Here is a 20,074-nt window from a genome sequence, read left to right as displayed (position 1 = left end):
ATTGTTGCCACTCCCGTTCAGAATTGCACTGGAAATTGTACCCAAGATGATAAGGCAGAAAAATAAAATTAAATGCATCCTGGTTGGAAAAGAAGAAATAATCTTGATTGACAGACAACATAATCTTGAATATTAAAACCCCTAAAGAATCCATCCAAAAAAAAGCCTACTTGAACTTATAAATGAATTCAGCAATGCTGTGGGATAGATCAATTTAAAAAACACTTGCACGTCTAATACACTAACAATCATCTGAAAATGACATCAAGAAAAAAATTGCATTTATAAACATCCCAAAAAGAATAAAATACTCATGAATACATTTAATAGTACAAGATGTGTATCCTGAAAACTGCAAAACATTATTGAAAGAAATAAAAGAAAGCCAACGATGTATTCATGGGTGAAAAACCTTACATCGTTAGGAGGGCAACAATCCTCCAAACTGATCTAAATATCAGCTGACTTTTTATTTTTATAACAGCTGACCAAGTGATCCTAAAATTCATATGGAATGCAAGGGAGAAAAATTAAAAAGAACAAAGTTGGAGAGCTCCCACTTCCCAACTTCAAAACTTACAGAACAGCTGTGTGTATTGGCAGGCAAGTAGACTAGAAACAAGAGTCCCGAGTAAACCCTCTCAATTATGGTCAGTTTCAACAAAGGTCCAAGAGAATTCAATGGGGAAATTCAGCAAGCAGTGGTGGGACAACTCATTAGCTATTTGAACGAAATGAAGCTGGCCTCAACCACATATCATATTCAAAATTAACAGCATGGATCATAGATCTGAATGTAGGAGGTAAAATTATAAAACACTTAGAAGAACACTTAAGGGTATATCTCCACGACCTTGAGTCCAGCAATAGTTTCTTGCAAAGGACCCAAAAACACAGTAACTAAAAAAAAAAAAAAAAGCAGATAAATTGACTTTATAAAAATTTTAAATATCTGTGTTTCAAAGAACATGAAGACATGAAAAGACAATTAGTAAGGGAGAAAATATGTGTAAATCATTTATACCATCAGGGACTTATATCCACAATTTATAAAGAAAAAGAGAAGATACATATCCCTATTTATTCTGACTTAAAAATGGACAAAGGATTTGAATAAATATCTCTGCAAAGAAGATATATCACTGGCCAACCGGCACATGAAAAATTCCTCAATAACTTTAATCACCAGAGAAATACAAATCAGAAACAAATAAGATACCATTCACATCCCTAAGATGGCTAGAATAGAGACAGACCTTAGCCAAGATGGGCCAGGGCAGAGAGAATGCGGAGTGCTCGTGCATTGCTGGTGAGATTGTAAAATGGTGCAGTAATTTTGGAAAACTGCTTGGCAGTTCCTTAAAATGTTAAACATAGAGTTACCATATGACCCAGCAGTTTCACTCCTACATATATCTCCAAGAGAAATTAAGACATATGTTCATATAAAAGCTTGTACTTGAATGTTCCTAGCAGCATTTTTCATAAAAGCCAAAAAGTGGAAACAACCCAAATGTCCATCAATGAGTGAATGAATAAACAAAATGTGGTATATACATGTCCCAGAATATGATTTGGCAATAAAAAAAAGAATGAAATACTAATGATAAACTTCAAAAACATTATGTTCAGTAAATGAAGCCAGTCATAAAAAATAGCACATATTGTAGGATTCCATTTATATGAAATGTCCAGAATAAGCAAATCCATAGAGATAGAAAATAGATCAGCACTTGCCAGGGGTGGAAAGTGGGTGTAATGAAGAGGGATTCTTAATGGATATGGGATTTCTTTAGGGAGTAATGAAATGATCTAAAATTAGGTAGCTGTGATGGCTGCAAAACTCAGTGGATAGACAAAAAAAACCACTGGATTTTACAATTTAAAATGGTGAATTTGATGGTACATGAATTATATTTCAATAAAGATTTTTTTTTAAATAGCAAAGATGGCCATACGAGATTTTTAAAAATAGATGTTCTGCTTACAAGACACTATAAAAGCTGAATGTAGAAGGATGAGATACAGACTCTATGAATACGAACTAAAGAAAGCTGATGAGCTATCAAACAAGGTAAATTTTAAAGAAGCACTGCCAGAGTTAGAGAAACATCAGAACACAATAGAATTAAGCCAGGAAAAAAAAAAAAAACCTAGCTAAAAATAACTTTAAAACCTTCACAATGCTTGTAAACTAAGTAGTTTATTTCTTTAAAAAATCCATTCTGAAGAGAAGGACAGTGTGGGATGACATAGCAAAAATTGGGAGCTGCAGCTAAAGCTAATAACTCATGTCTTTTGTCGTGTGGGGAAAATTTTAAGCCATTATCTCTCCAAATACTCTATCTCCCTCGTTCGCTCATCTCTCCTTTTGATTAAATCCATGTAAAACCTTTCCAGCTGACTTTCATATCTCTTAATTTATCTTTCTTATTTTCATCCTTTGTTTCTCTCTGCTGAGTTCTCAGTCATTTTTCAATATCTGTCTCCCGCTCTCTAATCTGCTGTGTAATGTAACTATATGAGTTCCTACCACCAATTATTATACTTTTTATCAACAGAATTTGATGAATCTTCCTGGTCCTGTATGATAGTGTCTTGTCCCTTAACTTTACTTCCAGTGCTCTCCTTTACTTCCTTGAAATATAAAATATCTGCTTTTTATTTCTCTTTGCTGCTTCCAGTATCTGGAATATGTATCCCTGTGTGATCAGACTTACAATGAATTCCAGACCCAAGTGAGAGCAGGTAGGAAATAGATTTTGATCTTTCTTTTCCTTTATATTCACAGCAAGGCCCACATAGCTGAGAATCTCTACTTTTTATCTCTGAGATAGACTTTCTTCTCAGTTGTCTCTGTGGGACTACTTTGAATCAAACGCACACCATCTTGTCGGTTACTGCCATGTTGAGACCTGAGTCAGCAAATCCCTGTTCTCTCCTTGTCCCTAACTACAAAAGAACATCAACTGCCTGATTTCTCCTTAGACTAGGAAAGAAACAATTGTTACAAAAGACCCTGCATCGCAGCTTTGTGTCTGAAGGCTGATGTCAACCAATCATAAAAGGGCAAATGAATTTAACAACCATTCCAAGGGTTTCAAGACAAATGGTTCAAGCTCAGACCACTTCGGTGCTTGGCCCTTTCAAAGTTCTCTATTCCCTGTCCTGGTGGAAAATACTTGGGACTGCCCCTGGGTTATGGACCTAGATAATGGTCTCTGTTCTTTTTGTTTTCGTTAGTAAACCAGGTCTCGCTATGTTGCACAGGCTGGTGTGCAGGGCTGTGTACATGGATCCTGATCCATGGAGTTTTGACCTGCTCCATTACCCACCTGGCCAGTTCACCCCTCCTTAGGCAACCTGGTCGTCCCCCGCTCCCAGGATGTCACCATGTCAATGCCAAACTTAGTGCAGACTCCAATCAACATAGCACAATGCAGCCCAGAACTCTTGGGCTCCAGCAATTCTCCAGCCTCAGCCTCCTGAGTAGCTGGGACAACAGCTCTCTTGGGCTGTGCACCACCACCCTCCATTGGTCTCTGTTCTTGAATAAATTCTCCTTAATTATTTTACATCTTATTTCTCTCTTGACACCTACTTCTGAGGGTCTTGGTTTCACTGGGGGAGGTCTCAGGGCTAGTGGGAACAGGTGGCCTCTGATTTATCCTCCAACTTTGAGAGGACCCCAGATCATCCCAAACATACTCCATCATGCACATACATGTGCACATGCACATATGATCATGCACACATGCACATATCTGTACTCTAGTTCTCCAGGAGCCTGAAGGTAATCCAAAGGTAACTGAAAGATGAAGCACTGATTGGTGTTCCAGATCTTTCATTGTCAGATGTTAATTTTTAAGGATCTTCTCTCTACAGACTAATCCACTGAACTCCTCTCTCCAACCTGCTGATGGGTGATGAATAATGTGTTTTAGTTGTTCCGGGCTCTTCATTTAGATCCAACATTGGATCTAAAACCGGGATCTCCACTCTTCCTTCAGAAAGAGGCAAGATGCATTGATTCTTCCAAGTGACTGAGAGAAGAGGGTCTTTTTCTAACTTAACTTGGGTGATAGCACACACCAGTGAGAAAGAGGAGAGTTGAGATTCGGTCACTCTGGGGTCTATGTTAACCACCGACACTGCTTCCTAGCATGGGTCTTAGAAGTGAGGTCGGCATAAGGCCTTAAGCCACTGAGACCAGCCTGCCTGTTGCCTCTGGCATGTCTTCCAATCAAAGAGTGGCCCAGATAATAAGATACCAGTTCCAATGGCGAGAGGGCCGAGAGACATCTGAATTTTCAGTAACAGACGGCAGTCCAGAGGAGGCCAGGCAAAGCAGGGGCGTGGATACAGAAATGATGGGAAGGGAGCGCCAGTGGCACCTCTATGTGAATGTGGATCTGAGACTAGTGCTGTCAGCCGCGATAGGATACAAAGGTAGCAGAGCGATTAAAAGTGCACTTCAGGAGGTAAATAATCCATGTGTCTTTTACTTACAAGTCCTGGATCTTAGGCCCATTACTTAACCTTGCCCTGCCTCATGTGTGTCATCTATGAAATGAAAATGCTTATATACTTTTATAATGTTGCAATAAAAAAATGGGATAATATCACTAAAATTGAGTTCAGCAAGGATCTTATACGTGGTAAGGACTTGACATTGAAGGAAAATTCAGGCTGTTATATAATCAAGAAAGCATTTATTGAGACTATGGGTCATGATCCAAATCTATAACCAAGGGGCAGCCCCAAAATATGTTCCACCAGGGTTAGGGCAGGGGGAGTGATCTAACTAAGGTTAGGTCATTTGTTTGAAACTTCTGGATTGGTTGACAGGAGTGTTCAGACAGAAGGTTGGAGTGCGGGGTCTTTTGTAAAAATCAGCAGAGATGGCCTCTCTGTTTCTCTCCTAATCATCAGTAAGAAGAGACCAGGGCGTTGCTGTTCTTACATAGTCATCCGTAGGGAGTCAAGTCAGGCTGATCATTCACCCGGAAGTCTCAACATGGCATCTTAGAGGTAAGAGGGAACCTGTTTGACTCAAAGTAGGTTTCACAGACTCATAGTTAATAACATAGTAAATAAATGTTGTTATTCTTATCACCATCATTATTGTTACATATCAATATATTATATTGATAGAATATTGTAACCAAGGCTAAATGGTTAAATGGGTCTCAGAAACTAAGAGCACAGAAGATTAGCTTTTATAGACACAGTTGGAGTCTTAGGGACAAACTTTGCGCTGAGTTCCCAGGTTGACTGGAGGAAAGATACGAGAGGAGAGGGGCTACCCAGAGGTCAGGGGTCCCCAACAGAAGTCAGAACTCTAGTTATCTAAAGAAAAACCTCCTCAGACGTCTTGTATGAAGTGCCCTGAGACTAGTCAGTGAACTGCAGCCAACACCATTGCTTCATTAACCCTAACCAGCTCTTCAGCCAGTAACACTTAACTCCCTTGTCCTCACCCCTGGCCCCCTGAACCTATATTCACCTCATTTCCCTTCTTAATGGGGGGGGGGAGGGAGTATATTTGAGTTTATCTTATACCTCCTTGCCAATCAATTTGCAATGAAGCTTTTTTCTTTTCTCAAAACCCTGGTGTCATAATCTGTCCTACGCACATTGGGTAGCATGCCCATAACTATAGATCTAGTTTCCAATCAATAAAACATTTTCCATATCAGCAGCCCCATTGGAGCAACCTGTACTATTATGACTGAAAGCTGGTTATCATCTGGTGCATCAGTTCCTATTGACCGATAGCGGTTACCTGTTAAGAAGGATTCCAAAGCCACCCATGGGCTCATGAGATGGAGGGGGGTATGTGATCAACTAGTCATTCTGCCATAACTCAAGAGGGGGCGCTGTTGCAGACATTGAATGCACACACTGCCACTTTCCTCATTTTACAACTTACCTGGAAGGAAGTTTTGATTCAGGAAAGTTCCCATTTCAAGTTTCTAAGAAAGGACTGCTAAGCAAATCCAAAAAAGAGCTGATTTTTAAATGAGGCCAATGCACATGACTCTTTTTAAAAATATATTGAAAGCAGACACTGTCTTCTGTTCTGCGTTCTGCAGGGAATTTCCACTGTGTCATTCCTGGCTTCTCACCACACCAACGCCTGCAAGGGTGGGTGAGCTCAGGTGGGCTCAGCAGCAGCAGAGCTGGCACTCAGCTTCCACAGCTACTGCTACAAAGCAGAGAACCCTGGGGGGAAGGTAGATTCATGAGACAGCACAGTGCAGTGGAAAAAGCCTGGAGAGCTGCAGGCCTCTGGGCTTCAGCAGAAACCCACAGTGTGAAGCTGAGCAGGTCGGGTGATTTTTTTGGAGACTTGGTTTCCTATCTCTGAAATAAGGTGAATGATGTCCAAGATCCCAACCAGTTTTGTTACTCTATTCTGGGAAAGAGAAGGTACCTCTTGTATTTACTATATATTTTTAAATTTAATTTTATGTATTTTTTACATCATTTTTCATTTTTGCACAATGTATGCATTTTCATCTTGGTTATATTCCCCAAACAATTCCCACCCCCCTTATTTTGACCCTAATCCCTCCTCTCCTCCCCCACCCCTGTAGTGTTTCTCTGGTTTATAGTTGCTTATTGATTTTGATTTTTACTTTATTATAATTAGTCTTTTTCCTGGTCCCTTATTTAGGTTTTCTAAATTCCTGCTATGAGTGAGACCATCCAGTATTTTTCTTTTTCTTTCTGGCTTATTTTGCTGAGCATGATCCCTTTCAGCTCCATCCATGTTGCTGCAAATTGCATGAGTTTTTCTTTTTTGATTGCTGAGTAATATTCCATTGTGTATATGTACCTCATCTTCTTTTTTTTTTTTTTAAATTTCTTCCCTTTTTTAAAGATTTATTTATTTATATATACAAGCACTGGGTACAGTCAGAAGTGCGGGAGGGTGAGAGAATTCACCAGAGCCAGAGGTAGAGCAGAGCAGGCGGACTGACTAAGTACACTGCTGAGGGGAGCAGCGGGCAGCAGGAGAGGTCTGCACGCCATGTGGGACCCTCGCCCGGCAGCCGGGGATCAAACTGGCGCTGCAGAAGCTGCGGGCAGCTTCGCAAGCCAGCGCTCAACCGCTGTGCCTCTGGGGAGGCCCTATATACCACATCTTCTTGATCCAGTCATCTATTGTTGGGTTGTTTGGGTTGTTTCCATAGCTTAGCTATTGTAAATAGTGCTGCTTATAAACATAGGGGTGCAGGTGCCCTTTTGAATTAATGATTCTGTGTCCTTTGGGTAAATACCTAGGAGTGGAATTGCTGGATCATATGGAAGCTCCATAAGAAGAAGTGTGCAAAGATGTGTGTATATGCTTCAGGGACATCTTCTGAAATGTTCTTGGATTCCCAAATGATGAAATAGAATAATGGCCCAGATCTCTCCTCGTGAGTTTTTCCCCAATGAAAATTGGGTTTATCAGTACAAAAGATGTAATCATGTGAGTATCAGAAGTCAAGAACAAGTTACCTTAGGAGGAGCTAGTACTGTCACCTGCCCACCTCACACTCATATACACACTCAGACACACACCAACTTCTTAGCCCATTGAGCCAACATCCTACTTCAGCAAAACGATAAATTAGTACATGTCATGGGCTTCTTGCATCAAGTCCACAGCTATTATTTGTCGCCACGGAGGGTCCATTGCACACACATTACACAAAGCACCCAGACAACCACTGCTACAGAGCATATTTTAGTAATGTGACAGCATGAAAATTAAATAATTAAACACAATTTCTTTTACCAACAGTTAAGGTCATGAAAATATCCCCAAAACATAATGAGTTTTGTCTCATAGACAACAGCTAAAACCTAATCATTTCTTCACATAAACACATAAGAATGACTTGTAGTAACTGTCTAGTTCTTCTAAGCTGGGCAAGACATCCCTTTTCTAAAGGACCATTTTGGGAATGACTGCACTGGTGTGTCACTGTGGGGTCTTCTCCTTAGACTCTGCTTTCCCGAGCCAGTTGCAGAGTCTCTGAAGGAAACCAGATGCCAACTCTTGGCTACCTCATTACTGATCCAAAATAGTACTTCCCAGATCGGTCTTTATCTTACACAATTCATTTTGCTTCAAGTGTCAAAAGCCATCTACAGAGACTTAATTCTGAATTTCTCTTTGCTATTTTCCAAAACCCAAATCAATCTTTTGTGGAGGAAAATAGACCACAGTTAAAATTACTGGAAAGAGGACGCCACAGGATCTGAAGGCAATTTCTCATGAATAATATGAAAAATGTTTCAGCCTTTGGAAACACATACAAAACATCTTTATAGCACCAGTGATGGTTAATATGATATGTCACCTTAAATGGACTACAGGACGCAAAGGTAGCTGGAAAAAATTATTACTGGGTGTGTCTGTGACAGTGTCTCCTGAAGAGATTAGTATTTGAATCAGCACTCTGAGTAAAGTCTACTGGGATCATCCAATGCATTGAGGGCATCAGAATTCAGAAGTTTTCATCTAAAATAGGGGTCATGATGCAGGTCAACAATTGAGGGGTGGTTCCAAGTGTGTTGCACCAGGGACAGGGCAGAGGGGAGACTTTACAGGCTCAAGTAGAGCCGTGGTCTAAGTTTAAGTCATCTGCTTGAAATTTGGTTTAGGTTGACAGGAGGCTTTGACAGAATGTTTCAATGTAAGGTCCTTGTAAAAATCAGCCTTCCTGTTTCTTTCCTAGTCATGTATAAGGAGAGAACAGTGTGTTGCTGTTCTTTCATATTCATTGGAAGGAGAACGCAGAGTGGGTGTTCTGTTGTAGCCGCCAATAGGGAGTTGAGTCAGGCTGCTGAGTCAGTCTGCTTACTTTTTTTACCTACAGGCCTCAACATGGCTGCTAAGAGACAAGATGGAGCCTGCTTGACTCAAAATACTTTCCACGAGGGTTTGAATAGAACAAAAAGGTGGAGAAGGGTAAATTGCCTCTCTATTTGAGTTGGGACATCTGTCTTCTCCTGCCCTCAGACATCAGCACTCCTGGTTCTCTCAGACTGAGACTGAATTATACCCCCATTTTTCTGGTTCCCAGTTTAGAGATGGCATCCGTATTGTGGGGCATCACAGCCTCCATAACCACATGAAGTGATTCTTATTTAAAAAATCTTCTCCTCCCTACTTATCTATACATCTATTTATCTAACATATAAAAGTCTCTTATTTCTCTCTATATAACATACAAAAATCTCCATATAGGTGTCTATATGTACATATAGATGATAGACAGACAGATAGATAGATAGGTAGATAGATAGATAGATAGATAGATAGATAGATAGATAGATAGATAGATAGATAGATCTGTTTTGATTCTGTTTTCTGGAGAACCCTGACTAATATAACTGGGTTAAGGGAGCTCTGTTTAAGGAAATAGAAATCACTTGGATTTTTCAGATTACCAAATGACATGAACATCAATTATTTCTAACTCAATCTTTGAATCCCTTTCAGTCTATACCCATTCCTGAGTCTCACCTGCTTTACTCCCATTAAATATTTGTGTCAAAAGAGCCACTTCAGAAAGCCCCCAGCATCGGAAATGCCTCACGAGAATGTCTGGGACTTCACCACTTTACTCTCCTGGCTCAAGAAGTCCCTTCACTTCTGACACATGACTCGCTTTTATTCCTCCCTGTATGAGATCCTGAGACAGAAGTTTTTTCAGAGATAATATCAAGAGAAGCTATAAACTATCCTTTCATTTCCATACTGAAGCGCTAAGGGAGGAAATGACAAATAAAATGGACAATGCTGTCTCCTTACTCACAATTCTGCCACCAGGCTGAATCGAAAATGCCAGATCCAGGTTGCCTCGGTTCCTCTTTAGGAGGCAGAGCATCTGAAATTTTTTTTCCCCAACTTTCTTACATTGACCATGAAAAGGTCATATCCCAATTACCACACTTAGTGGCTTCCAATCTGTCCTCATCTGACCTGACTTGTGTGACATTTGACACCTGCCTACCCCCTTCTGGTAACATCTTCCCAGTGAGACTCAGAGTTCCTCCCGCTCTCCTGCATTCCAGTCCTATGGGAATGTAGGGATGGTCCATTTTCATTTTCATATATGAAAAAATGCACACTTATCCCTGCCTCCATAACAGGTTGTCCTGTGCCCAACACCTTCATTTCTGTAGCACATTTCGCTCAGTCATCCAGGCACCAAACAGCAACTCTTGGCTACTTGGTCTCCTTGTCCCTCACCATCCCCCACCAGATCCCAATTTCTGCCTGTTCATGTTGGCTCCAGACCCGCCACAGCTGACCCTCTAGCTGGGTTTCTTCCTGCATTAGTTGGGAACCAGCTCCGGCCAGCCTTTCTCCTACAGTGTCTACTCTCAGGAAATGATCCCACACTTCCGTCACAGATTAGTCTCCCCCAAATGTTGCTTACACCACTTTCTGACATTTCCAGGAGTCCCCAGTGCTCAAAGTAAACACCACAGTCCTTTGCCTCCAGCTACACCTCGGCTTTCCAATTCGATGGCCAACTTGCCATCTTATTTCAGGAGATCCCATCACCCCACAACTGGTTTCCATTTCCTGCGGGAAGAGTAAATCTCTGATCGGTTGGTTTGGGAGGAGGGACAGGGCATCACAGCCAACTCCTCTCTCTGCCCCTTATCTTGGAAGCCAAGCTGCCCACTGGGTGGACCCAGGACCATGTGTTTAGAGGTAACCTCCTACAGGAGGCCTGGGGGGTGGGGTTGTCCCCTGACTGCCTGTGAGCAGGCTAGGAGGCCAGCCCCCTCACATCCGTACAACCCACATCCTTCAATCTCACTAGATTTTTCTGTAACAAAGTGATCTTTTTTTTTTAACACCCTTACCTTACTTTTTTATTCTACTTGGCAATTAGAATTCAAGTGACCTCGTTATTGGGTCCCCTTTCACCCCAACAATATGGCAACTTCGCTGCCTCTGATCTCTGCAGCATCATACCCTCTCCTAGGAACGCCTACCAACTCCCTGAGTCTGTCAGATTCTTGCCCTTCTTCAAGACCCCCCTGAAAGCCCCCACATTACTGTGAAGCTCCCAGGTCCCTGCAACCTCCCTTCCTCGCACTCACAGCTCCTCTTTCCCTCCTGCAGAGCAACCATGTCCGTCATGGAATACTCCTGGAAACCTCGCCTGTGATTTCTGTGGCAATGCACCTGTTTGTGTTCTGTCTTCCTGGTGAATTTCCCCTGAGGACAAGTGCGTGCCCTTCTACTCATTGTCATTCTTCCCTTCCTCTGCCTTTCCTTACCACTAGGGGTCCTGTTCGTGGAACTCTCTGGTCAGTTGGGGTGTTTAAATTTCAACACTGACATGCACAGGAGGCTTCTTTCCTCCGGACACTGCAGAGACCTAAGGAGTGACTTCAGGGTGCTGGTAGCGTGGTCCTTTTAACATCAGACACTGAATGTGGCCCCAGACAGCAACTCCACCTGCAAAATGGGGAACCAATCATCAGGACCAAGGATATTTTCAAAGGCCCTTTCCTCTGCCCACACCTCTATTCTTCCCCAAATAATTTGGTCTTGAGTAATGAGCAACATACAAGCTGGCAAGTGCATGACACCGGGGTACCAGCTCCACTGGGGGGCGCCTGCAGACGTCGGGGAGATGCGGGGCTGGTACCCCGGTGCAGGGAGGGTGCTCCGGGAATACTTGTTAGCTCTTGCTTTCCTTAGCACTGGGAGTGATCTCCAAACTCTGATCAGGGTTGCAGTTGTCCTTTGATTATGTAACATAGTACTTGGTTACTTGAGGTTATATGTGATGCTTTAGTTGCAGATACGATGAAGAAGAGAATGATGCACATAAAATTAATTTTGGTTGTGCGCGCGCGCGCGTGTGTGGGGGGGGGAGAGAGAGAGAAAGAGAGAGATGATTTAGAGCAGTCTTTAAGCAAAGTACCATTCCATAGGCAAAATATTTCTCATTACAGGCATCTTGTAGTCCCCTAGGCCTCCGCCAGCACTGAGTGGGTAGATATACCTCTTTGATTCTAGGCAACGGTTGGGGGAATAAGCCATACATTCCCATCTGGGGCAGAAAAGAGGTGTGGGCTTAAAGAGAGAACAAAGATTTGGGGGAAAGCAGTTCCATGCACAATGCAGCCTAATGATTGACAAGCTGATTATTAGGCTGAGCTGGCCTCATCTGGCCTTTTTTAAGTGCAATATGGTCTGCATAGCTTGACATATGAATGCTAAACTCCTGGCAGGTCCTGTGAAGGAGACAATGCAGCTGGCAGACTGACACCAGAGCAGCTGGGAGGGGAAGGCTTGGTTTCTACACATTAACACATTTGACATTTGGTATCTAAAGGGAAGAGCTAATAAATAACCCGCCAACGATGACACTCTGTAATGACAGCTTTTACTACCAGCCAGTTAATCCTCCACTCCGGCTCTGTCCTTTCAGGCCATCTGGTGTTGAATTCTTATTTACTTATTTTTATTTTCCTGGGGCTTGAACTTGGAAAGTTTGCCTCCTGCCTTGGGAAGTGTCATGTTTTGAAATTGATTCACAGGCTTGGGCAGCGGCTGGTTGTAGGTGACTCAGCACTGAGTTGTGCAGACAGTGGGACGGGGACTTTAGCAGCTTATCTTGAGTTTGAGGTTCACCTACATGAAGTCACTCATCCTGAGACAGGATGGTTATCACCTCTTTTCAGGGCCAGTATGCATCTTCCTCAGCTGAAAGGTATTTATTGAGCATCTCTTATGTTTCCCCCATAATATGGCACTATGTTCTGGGACCTAAAAACAAGACAATTGAAGATGCAGTCCATCCCTTTGAGGCCGAGCTGACAGGCCAACAGAAGAAACCTGCACATAGTAAATCTCAATGGCAGAATGTGAGCTATCACAGGAATAAAGGTAAAGTGTTATGGAGTCAGAGATAAGGAATGATTCCTCCTTTCTCAGAGAACTGGAGAAGGAAGCTGGCTAGACCTATAAAGAGTCTAAGGTTTTGCCCTATTTTCTAGCTAACAGATTAGCTGGTGTTAGAGGCTGAATCTTTGTGTCTTCATCCCCCACCCAAATTCACATGTTGAAGACCAATATAGTAGTATTTGAAGATGGGGGCTTTGGGAAATAATTTCAGAGGTATTATAGGTCCTATAGGTATAGATGAAGTTATGGAGATGTGGTCCTCAAGATGGAGTTGGTATAGAAAGAGGAGACCCATGCTGTGCTTCTCTCTGGCATGTGAGCACACAGCTGGAAGGCTGCCACCTACAAATCAGGAGGAGGGTTCCCCCAGGACCACCCAGACTGGCACCCTGGTCTCAAAATACATCCTTCAGAGCTGTGAGAGATAAATGTTTCTTGTTTAAGCCACTGAGATTGTGGTATTTTGTTATATCACCCTGAACTGACCTACAGAGCTAGCCAGCTTCATGTATGTGGCAAAAGACACAAGACTCTTGGATCATAGACAAAGGACTTTATTATTCCTGGCACTAGCCATAGCCAGAGTGTCAGCTATAGTGTAGATTCCCCAAGCCCAACTTCCAGAATGACATGAATGTGGCCAGATGACCCTTGTGCACTCAGAGAATTACATTACAAGGGAAGAACCTTGAGGTTAGGGAACCCAAATATTTTATAGTAGACAGTAAATATCCTGTTCTTTGCCCTGGAAGAAGACATTCATTCCATGACTTCTCACTAAATAAACATCCTTGAAAAGAGATCTGGAACAAAGATGGGAATGCCACTGTTCACAGATGTGCAAAGCAACATAAGAATTCTTCCATGGAGAACTGGTATCCGACAGAAGCCATCCAACCAATCAATGTCAGTTCCCCTTCAAAAGAATTTCTAAAGCCTTCAAAGGAAGAAGAAATTTCCCCCAGGTTGCTCAAGATGGGCTATCAGATCCCCCTAAAACAGAGTCCACAGTGGAGCAACCTGGGCAAACCTCTTTAGCCATAAGTTCATGGAAGAGTAAAAGGAGCCACGGAAAAGCAGGCTGGTGCAGGTTCACCAGAAGGGAGATGGAAGAGGCAGCCAAGCCCTTCATGAGCTGGTCTTTGCCCAGTTCTCCAGCTCTAGAATCTGGTAACCCATTGCCTGCTACTTGATACTGTATTGGACAGCCGCTGTGGTCTTGGTTCTATGCCTGGCTGTTTCTCTCACCCCTGTACATTTCATCGTGAGTCCTCCTTGTGTTTCCCACTCCCAAAACTCAGTTCCCTGGACTCCTTCCTGCTCTTTAATTCCTGATGCAAATACTGTTGCTTGCTAGCAGCCCCCCTAAATCATCTCAGAATGGGTGAGGTGCCCTTCTCAGGGCTTCCAGTAATCCTGAGTTCACCTCTCTTACTGTCCCTCCACATCAGTCTTAGTTACCTGTGGGTATTTTTCCTCCCCACTGAACCTGGGGATACCTGGAGCAGTACGCTCCCATCACAGCACCCAGCTTTGAACAGTTACTCACCAAACAACCACTAAATGAGTGGCTCCCACTTTCTTTTCCACCCTATCTCTGACATCACAAGTCTGAGTCTTCAAAGGTCTAAACATCCATTAACAAATGTGAAGATACAAGAGAACTCAATCACGTGCCACAGAAAATTCAGTTATTTTCAAGTAACTCCCAAAGGTCAAGAAGTACTGAAATTTAGTTCTGTTGCTCTACTCTTGTCTTATGATTTCCTCCTTTTTCCTCTCCTCAAATGCAATTGACAGCTGCAGCATCCTCTCCCCTCCTCCCTTTCTATTTCTGTCCCTGCTTGTGGTGTGATCATGCCAGCTGCAGGTGACAGTATTGCATACCCCCCTCTCTGGTGTCTTAAAGGTGCCACCACCTTCATTCTGCAGAGAACGGGTAAGAAATGGAGCTGCCCAATCTGGAGTTTCCAAAGCTTTGCTTCTGTTTTGAGAATTGGTGATGAGAACTGGTAACAGACTTGCCTGAGAATCTGATGAAATACGTAGAACTTCTCTTCCCCCAAATTTACATGCCCTTCTACCCACAAAATTTGCAGACACCTGCCAGGCGTTGATAGAAGCCCGTAGTTCTCAAGGTTTAAAAACAATCACAAGCACCACAAAGAAAGTAACACTAAAAAGGGCTCCAATTATGTCCCTTCACTCCTTAAATTTTCCAAAGTGGGGGAGCCCACCCTCTCAGACAAGACCAGAGCCCTCTCAGCTCCTGCAACTCTTCTTAAAACAAATCAACCATCGGATTTGACAAAGGTGACTGAGGAGCAGATGGTATGTGACCCTTTGGCGACTTTGGCCTCACTGCATGGGAGTGATAAACAGGCATGAAAATAGTTTTCAGTAATCTTTAGACCTATGAAAGTTCCACTCAACCTAGAAATTACGCATTCATCAATTTTTCCTCCTCTTGCTTTTGGCCATTTTGAGCCTCTTCTGCTACTATAAGTCTTTTTGAACTGGTAAAATTGAGTCATATCGGTGCAAATACATTTTCTCTGTCCCCATTCTCCAAGACACACGGGCTTCCCTGAAAATAATGCAGAAGTATAGAAGGCTGGGGCCTCCCTGGTGGTGCAGGCGGTTGAGCGTCACACTGAGAAGCTGTCTGCAGCCTCTTCAGCACGGGTTTGATCCCCAGCCGGCCAGCGAGAATCCCACATGGTGAAGCAGACCTCTCCTGTCTCGCCCGCTGCTCCCCTCAGCAGTGTATTTCTTCAACCTGTCTGTTCTGTTCCCCACTCTATCTCCAGTGAATCCTCTCACCCTCCCGCGCATCTGGCCTGTACCCTGGTTCTTGTATTAAAAATAAATAAATCTTAAAAAAAAAAAAAAGAAGCATAGAAGGCTGAGCAAGCGTGGGACACATTGGATGTGTAATCTGTTTTCAGCCATGGGTTCTCATTAGCCCATCATGCTGTGTGCCCTGTGAAGGCAGCGACTATATCATATCCAAATTGGCATCCCCAGACACTACATAAAATAGGTGCTTTACAGATAAATGCCTGATAACTAAATGAATGAAAGGACTTTTATAGTAAAAGTTGACAAAAAGTTTCAGACTTCTTACAATGTCTTCTATGCCCAAAGGTACAAAAATCTACTACATACCACAGCCCAAACCCATCTCAAGTTTTCATGATAAAATTTATGCCACCCTTTTACCCAAGTGCTTCTTCCCTGGATGTAAGGGAGGCACAAACATTTGGGGACCAGAGAAAAATGAAACCCATCAGAGGGAAGTGACTCTATCAGCCACGGTTATTATGGACTGAATGTTTGTAAAACCCTAGAATTCATCTGTTAAATCCTAACCCCCAAGGCACTAGGAGATGGGAACTTTGGGGGTGAATAGATCGTGAGGGGAGTGCCTTTATGAAGGAATGCGTGTCCATTCAAAAGAGACCCCAAAGTGCTCCTCCACCCCTTCCACCTTGCGAGGACACAGCGAGAAGCCAGCTGTCTGTGAACTAGCATGTATGACATCACTAAACACCAAATCTACCAGCACCTTGACCTTGGATTTCCCAGCCTCCAGAATGTGAGAAATGCATTTCTATTGTTCATGAGCCCCACGGGCTATGGTGTGTTATGAAAGCAGCCCAAACAGACTAAGACGATACTCCCAACTGATCCTGATTTGTATTCTGCTTTCTGGACTCTGTTGACTTCTGTCTCCAGGCCCTCTTACACTCACTGGCTGAATGAGTCCCTCAGTCCTATGGGTCAGCCCCAGGATGGGTCACCCCTCACCAGCAGGCCCCGACATGGGTCATCGGTCCAAGGTGTACACACCGTCATAATGACCCCTGTACCATACCTCCCACAGCAGCCCCACATCAAGACCACTCTAGGGTCTCCCTGGAGAGTCCCACAGTTTCACTTAGAACTCCTTCTGGTCTCTACATCAGGCCTCCTCCCATGAACCTGACCAATTCTGCCAGGGGGTGGGGTGCACTGGAGCTGTGAGGGAAGACAGAGACGAGCCCCCACAGCAGCCCTGTCACCTGGGTGTGCTATAGTCTCATCTCTTTCATCATTTACCTCCCACGGCTTCTTGCCCAGCCCCAGCCCCAGCCCTTAAGAGGTGTCAAACCATCCATTAGTGGGGGGTGGGAGGACACAGTAGAAATGCTGACCCTTCACCGCCCTGCTTCCATGCTCTTCCATCTCTCCTCTCTTCCCCTCCCAGGTGCCTCCAAATTCCTCCTTCTTCTCTGTCCCAAACATGCAAATGAATGCTTGTTTAAGCTGACTGCAAACTGACTGAACAATACACTGGCAGGAACAGTCCCTTGGGAGGGAGGAGCAGTCACCTGTTGCCCCATCCCAGCAGCTGGAGGTCTTTAGATTCCATACAGCCATAGATTCCAGGGCACTTCTAAGTGACCCCCACCCCCATCTCTTGTCTACCTAATTAAGTCAGATTAAATCAACATCAAAGGTTGCCTGCGGGCATAGGATGGAAAAAGGGGGGCAGCATTTTCATGACTTTGAAAAATGAGGGAAGACAGCAAAGTTTCCATGCCCAGAATCTGTCTCAAATATTCATTTTGTTTTGTTTTGTTTTAACAGGAGCTGAACCAACCACGGCTAGCCCATGGTTGGACGTCTAGCCCAGGAGCCACCACCAGGAGCACAGTGTGGGGGAAAGGTGTGAGGAAACAGGCTGGAGCTTCACATGCTGTACAATGCTTAATGGTAAGGAGAGAACGCCTCCAGAACCCTGAAGGCAAAGGTCTGCCTGCACTGGCACCTCCAGTGGCTGCAGATTAGAAAAAAGAATTCCATAGCTAGATCCTGCATCACAGTGGAAATAGGAACTCATGTGTTTTGGCCCAAACAGAAATTATCTCATTCTGTTCTGCCAAGTTAATTGCTCTTGGCATGATATATAGGTGATAGGTAGGTGATATATGCTGATGAGGAGGAGGACGAGGACGAGGAGGAGACAGAAGAAAAATAGATAGACAGACAGACAGAATTATAGATAGATGAAAGAGACCCATCCAATAAAGTGGAAACCACAGGAGCTCTGTAATTGCATAAATCACTTCAATAGAATAAATCTGTAGAAAGAAATAGTCTTCATTTTATTTCTGCTCTGAATCTGCAGCCATACTCCTATCAGAAATGAATTTTAGTTAAAGGATATTTAAAATAAAAAAACACAAGCTATCAGACCATGTTCACCAACCTGCTGAATTCAGAGATTCCTCAATTCTAGTGGTTTCTGTGTCCCAGTGTAGGGGCACTGGCCCTCATCACAGGGATTAGCTTATGCCCCAATCTTGCCAGCTGAAAGTACTCTTCCTGGAGACCTAGTGAGCACCCCAAGGATGAGTACTTGAACATAACCAGATGAATCAGAATCCCCTCTTGGACTTCTCTGTAAACCCTCAAGGAAGATTCCATACACAGGGGATATTGCAGGTGAATTTACTCATCATTTTTAAAGATTTGTTTATTTATGCATACAAGAGCTCGGGTATAGGACAGAGGTGTGGGGGGTGAGAGGATTCACCAGAGACAGAGTGGGGAGCAGAACAGGCAGATTGACCGAAGTACACTGCTGAGGGGAGCAGCGGGCGAGTCAGGAGAGGTCTGCTGCACCATATGGATTGCTCCCTGGCCGGCCAGGGGAATCGAACTTGTGCTGCAGAGGAGGCGGACAGCTTCGTAGTTTGTCTCTTAACCCCTTGCACCACCAGGGAGGCCCCAATTTACTTATTTTTAATGCTGCACTTTGTTCTCCAGAGAAGCCCAGACTAATGCAGAAGGAAGAGGGTGCCTTAAAATTCTAGTCCTTCTGTGATGGTTTATTTTATATGTCAACTTGCTTGGGTCACAGGGTGTCAAGGTATCTGCGCAAATATTATTCTGAGTGTACCTGTGAGTGTGTTTCTGGATGAGATTAATATTTGCATTAGCAGATTGAGTAAACAGGTCATCCTTCCAAAGGTAGGTGGGCCTCATCCACTCCACTGAGGGCCTGAATAGAAGAAAAAGGTAACGTAAGAGGGAATTCACTCTCTGCCTATCTTCAAGCTGGGGTATTGGTTTTCTTCTGTCTTCAGGCTTGGACTAAAACTGCACCACCAGCTCTCCTGGTCTCCAGAGTACCAACTCTGTGCCTTGGGGCTGTTCATCTTCCATAATCACGTGAGCCAATTCTTTGTTTTATGTCTATGCTTTTGGTTCTATTTCTTTCAAGAACCCTGACTAATATACCATCTAAGCCTAAAGTCCATGACACAAATGTAGTGTTTGTGAAAGATGTGGTGCACACAGACAGAAACAGGCTGCACCACCTTTTATAATATCTTATAAAAGGAGACCCTTTGGAGACCCACCTTTTGGAGACCCACCTTTTATAATATCTTCCCCTTGTGGAGACCCACCTTTTATAATATCTTAGCCCCAGGGCAGTAGGATCCAGAAAATAAAATAAAATGCTCAATGATACTAACTGAGCCCACATGTGGGTTGAACCAGTACAGCTTCACCATGTGGCAAGTACATGATGACATAAATCAGAGTAACCTTCCCCGTGATTCCAGGGCAAGTTCTAAACCCTTCACTCTATAGTGATGGGAAATGCTTCAGTTGGGACATGAAGGGCAAGACCGCCCGGGTTCTAGACAGATCCCCTGCTTCTTTGACCCTCTGGTTCCTGATTACCTGACCCCTGCTGGGGTCCCAGCCTACTCTGGGAGAGGCAATGGAGCTAAGGTGTTGTGAGGGTGGGTGTTATCTGCAGGGAACCAAGGCTGGTTATGCAGGTAAAGGGGCAGAGGGAGGTCAGAAGCAGGGTGTAGGGTAAGTAAATGATATCAGGCTTTTCTGCCCTCCCGCCATCAGGATAGATGATGGATCTGCGGTCCTGAATGCATGCCTGATGCTGGACACCTGGAGTAGGGATATGTAGGTGGGATTCACCTGGGCTAAGACTGGGCTTATAAGGGCGGCGTCACGGGGATGCCAGTAGAGCAGAACCACGAGAAGAGCAGAGAAGCAGAGACCACCAGAGAAGGCCAGAGAGCCCAAAGTGAAGCTTGCTGGGGGCTGGGAGACCTG

This window comes from Talpa occidentalis, unplaced genomic scaffold (genome assembly GCF_014898055.3).
Source record: "Talpa occidentalis isolate TD23 unplaced genomic scaffold, MPIMG_talOcc4v2.1 talOcc4.4, whole genome shotgun sequence".
NCBI lineage: Eukaryota > Metazoa > Chordata > Mammalia > Eulipotyphla > Talpidae > Talpa > Talpa occidentalis.
This window is presented reverse-complemented; position numbering follows the sequence as displayed.